The sequence below is a fragment of the Bos indicus x Bos taurus genome, chromosome 28, assembly GCF_003369695.1.
Source record: "Bos indicus x Bos taurus breed Angus x Brahman F1 hybrid chromosome 28, Bos_hybrid_MaternalHap_v2.0, whole genome shotgun sequence".
Classification (NCBI taxonomy): Eukaryota; Metazoa; Chordata; class Mammalia; order Artiodactyla; family Bovidae; genus Bos; species Bos indicus x Bos taurus.
This window is the reverse complement of record NC_040103.1, coordinates 1,338,746-1,343,599: the sequence shown is the minus strand read 5'-3', so window position 1 is coordinate 1,343,599 and position 4,854 is coordinate 1,338,746. Positions and strand designations below refer to the sequence as shown.

General features: G+C 42.0%; 1 pseudogene; it reads right to left on the bottom strand.

The window, feature by feature from the left end:
* Positions 1-3,420: 3,420 nt before the first annotated feature.
* LOC113885198 lies at positions 3,421-4,336 on the bottom strand (annotated as a pseudogene).
* Positions 4,337-4,854: the final 518 nt, after the last annotated feature.

Genomic DNA, 4,854 nt, shown 5'->3' with positions numbered 1-4,854 from the left:
GCCTCTTGATGAAGGTGAAAGAGGAGAATGAAAAAGCTGACTTAAAACTCAACATTCAAAAAATTAAGATCATGGCATCTGGTCCCATTACTTCATGGCAAATAGATGGGGAAACAATGGAAAGACAGACTTTAGTTTCTTGGGCTCCAAAATCACTGCAGCTGGTAACTGCAGCCATGAAATTAAAATATGCTTGCTTCTTGGAAGAAAAGCTGTGACAAACCTAGACATTATTAAAAAGTAGAGACATTACTTTGCTGACAAAGTCCATCTAGTCAAAGCTATGGTTTTTCCAGTTGTCATGTATGGATGTGAGAGTTGGACCATAAAGAAAGCTGAGCATCAAAGGATTGATGCTTTTGAACTGTGATGTTGGAGAAGACTCTTGAGAGTCCCTTGGGCTGCAAGGAGATCCAACCAGTCCATCCTAAAGGAAATCAGTCCTGAATATTCATTGGAAGGACTGATACTGAAGCTGAAGCTCCAATAATTTGGCCACCTGATGTGAAGAAGTGACATTAGAAAAGACCCTGATGGTGGGAAAGATTGAAGACAGGAGGAAAGGGGGATGACAGGGGACAAGATGGTTGGATGGCACCATCAACTCAATGGACATGAATTTGAGTAAGCTCTGGGAGATGGTGAAGGACAGGGAAGCCTGGTATGCTGCAGTCCATGGGGTCGCCAAGAGTCGGACACGACTGAGCAACTGAATGACGAAGTCCGTCTGGTCTAACATGTTGTTTAAGGCCGATATTGTTTAAGGCCAATATTTCCTTATTGATTGTATGTCTGGATGATCTAGTCATTGATGAAACTAGAATATTAAAGTCTCCTCATTACTGCATTTCTGTTTCTCCCTCAGGTCTGTTAACGTTTGCTTTATGTAAATAGGCTCCCCTATATTGGGTGCATAAATATTTGCAAATGTTATATCCTTTAGTTGGATTGAAACCTTCATCATTATATAATCCCATTCTTTTTTGCTTATTGCAGTCTTTGTCTTAAACTCTATTTTGTCTGATAAAAGTGTAGCTAACCCAGCTTTCTTTTGATTTCCTTTTCCATGGGATATCTTTTCCTATCTTTTCATGTTCATTCTGTGTGTGTTTACATCTGAAGTGAGTCTCTTGAAGGGAGCATATAGGGTTTTTTTTCCATTCAGTCACTCCAATTTGAGAATTTAGTCCATTAACATTTAAAGTAATTATTGATGGGCATTTACTTGCTGCCATTTTGTTACTTGTTTTCTGGATATTTTGTAATCCCTTTGTTCCTTCTCTTGCTCTTCATTTGTGAATTGATGATTTTCAGTAGCAGTATGCTTAGATTCCTTTCTCTTTATCTTTTTTATCTACTATAGGTTTTTTGCTTTATGATTACCATGAGACTTACATAAAACAATTTATATTTATAATAGTTTAAGTTGATAATAATTAAGCTTGAATTCATTCTATAGATATACATTTTTACTTTCCCACCATGTTATGTATTTTTGATGTCACAATTTGCATATTTTTAGCTTATGTATCCTTTAACAAATCATTGTAATTATAGTTATTTTTCTACTTTTATCTTTTAACCTTCCAGCTAGCTTTGTACGGAGAAGGCGATGGCACCCCACTCCAGTACTCTTGCCTGGAAAATCCCATGGACGGAGGAGCCTGGTAGACTGCAGTCCATGGGGTCGCGAAGAGTCAGACACGACTGACCGACTTCACTTTCACTTCTCACTTTCATGCATTGGAGAAGGAAATGGCAACCCACTCCAGTGTTCTTGCCTGGAGAATCCCAGGGATGGGAGAGCCTGGTGGTCTGCCGTCTACGGGGTCGCACAGAGTCGGACACAACTGAAGTGACTTAGCAGCAGCAGCAGCTGGCTTTGTAAGTGATTAATCCACCACATTTACAATATTAGATTATTCTGAATTTTACTGTATCTACCAGTGAGATTTCTACTTTCATATGTTTTCCTGTTACTAATTACTGCATTTTGCTTCAATTTAAAGAAGTCTTGTTAATATTTCTTATAATATAGGTTTAGTGGTGATGATCTCCTTTAGATTTTCCTTGTTTAGAAATCTCTTCATTTCTGAGGGACAACTTTGTTGTGGAGAGTATTCTTGGTTGCTGTTTTTTGTTTTTGTTTTTTTTTCTTTTAGCCCTTTAATTATATGATGCCACTCGCTTCTGACCTGCGAAGTTTCTGCAAAGTTATTTTCTACCAATAATAAGAGTATCTACTGATAATCTCAATGTAGGTTCCCTTGGACATAACTTATTTTTCTCTTTACTCTTTTAATATCCTTTTCTTGTCTTTAACTCTTGACAATTTAATTGTAATGTAATCTGGTGTGGGTCTCTTTGGGCTTATCTTTGGAACTCTCTTGGCTTCCTTGATCTGGATGCCTATTTCCTTTCCCAGGCTATGGACGTTTTTAGCCATTATTTCTTCAAAGATACCTTCCGACCCTTTCTCTCTCATTTTTCCTCTGAGATTCCTAGAATCTGAATGTTGGTCCACTTGATACTGTCTCATACGCCACCTTCACCCTTTTTCATTCTTTTTTCTGCTCTGATTAGGTGGGTTCCAGTGGCCCTGTATTAGAGTTTGCTGATCCTTTCTTCTGTATTTTTCAGTACAGTTACTGTGTTCTTTAGTTCTGTGATTTCTTTTAGTGCTTTCTTATATTTTCCATCTCTGTTGAAATTCTCACTTTGTTCATTCATTCTTCTCCGAAGCATGATGAGTGTCTTTATAACCATTATTTTGAACTCTTATCAGGTAAATCACTTATCTCTGTGTCATTAAGGTCTTTTTTGAGGTTTTATCTTGTTTGTTAATTTGGAACATATTACTCCATTTTCCTTGACTCTCTGTGTTGGTTTCTGTGTATTAGATAAAACGGCCACTTTTCTCAGTCTTAAAGGTGTGATCTCGTGTAGGAGATGAACCTTATTATTCAACCCCGCCCTAGCTCTTGGTTGTGTCTTAAACCTTTGTGATTGTCCAGACTGTCTATTCTTAGTGGCTCCCAGGAGCTGAGGCTGTACCAAGACTTGTCAGTGTTCCAAAGGGGAGGATCCTGGTCAGTATCTAGATGCAGGCTGATTGAAAGCCAGACTCTTTGGCAGCAGCATTTAAAGTATATAAATATACCTCTTTTGGAGAAGGCTGAGAGATGGGCATTCTCTGCTCCTTTTTCACTGAGCCCTGGGTAGTAGCCAGTGAAGAATTGTTTCTTTGTTTGCTACCATCCTGTTGAACCTGTGAGCACAAGCCCCACTGGCTACCAGAGCCAGCTATCAAGGAATGTGTCCTCTGGGCAACAAACACAAAAGCTAGGCAACAGACATGTACACAATCTCTTCTATTCTTTTCTTTCAAAACAGTTTATTTTCTGTCAACCTATTTCCACTTTACGTGTTTGTAGAAGAGCTTAAGACCACTGCTGCCCATCCAGTGTCCTGAGCAGTGGGAGCTGCAGGCCAGTCTTCAGTGGCAGGTTGGAATGCTCCAGTCTCAAGTGGGGAACTGCTGAGTAGGCTCTGAGGGCACCAGCGTGCCTTCAGACCAGTCTGCCACCTCAGGTTGAACAGCAGTGAACTCCAGAGCTGGAGTGATCCATTCTCCCTGAAATTCCTCCTTGGTCACAGCCTTCTCAGCTGTTCCCTGGTCTTCCTTTTCAGTCTCTCCAGGATCTCTGTAGAAGTAGAGATCAGGTATGACCTCCCATGCGTGTTCACTGGGGATTGTGCCATGCATGTGCAGAACTTTCCAGGTGAGCACCCCCCACATCAGACCCACTGAGTGAGCTCCCTGGTTGTTGCATGGGATAGCAGTGTCCACATAGCACAGAGGACAGTCTGTGTTACACAGAACAATGATAGGCAGGTTAATGTAGAGCCTCTCACAGAAGCTGACAGTCAGCCCTGAAACCAGTGAGCACCAGATGTCTTTGCTCCTGGAAGGCCATCAGGATCTGGTTAGGGAAGGAGCCCGGAGTGAGTGGCCAGAAATCGGAGTGGCTCCAGTGGCTGCAATAAACTTCCTGAAGGATGTGACACTGACATCAGCTGAGTTTTTAGTGACAACAGTGGCACAAGCTGCCAAGAGAAGCTTCTCTGAAGTTCCCTTCAGATTTATGATGCCATCACTTTTCCTTTTGTAGATGTACTGTTCCATTTGGAAGTTAAGGTTGACACCACCCAAGTGGGTTCTCGCAGGAATTTGAGGATATCCTCCTCCTTCATTTGCAGTACATCAAAGGTTCCAGGTACCATGAAAGTTTCCCTTTAAGTTACGCTGGGAATCCAGAACAATGCCATATGGACCCTGTCTGGATAGCACAGAAAAGCCACAATTTCCTTTCTTGGAGACAGCAATGACCTCAAGCAGGGCAGAGAGCAGGCTTGAAGATGGCACCCACCAGCCTCCCTGGTCTCTGGAGAGGATTGCACTCAGCCCCATAATGTGTGTGTGTGCTCAGTTGTATCCAACTCTTTGCAACCCTATGGGCTGTAGCCCATCAGCCTCCTCTGTCCATGGAATTTTCCAGACAAGAATACTGGAGTGGGTTGCCATTTCCTCTTACAGGGGAATCTTCCCAACCCAGGGATCAAAACTGCTTCTCTTGGGTCTCCGGAATTAGTAGGCAGATTCTTTTACCACTAGAGCTGCCTGGGAAGACCCTAGATACAAGTTTAATTAGAACTCTGCTCTTTAGGCTAGAGCCATGAAGGTCAGTCAATAGGCCCCTTTCAAAGAAAGAAGGGGGTTAGTTTCAGTCTTCTGGGTCTGCTCTGTGCCCTGGTGGCAGCTGGCCAAAAACTATCCCTCTGTTTGTCCCAGTC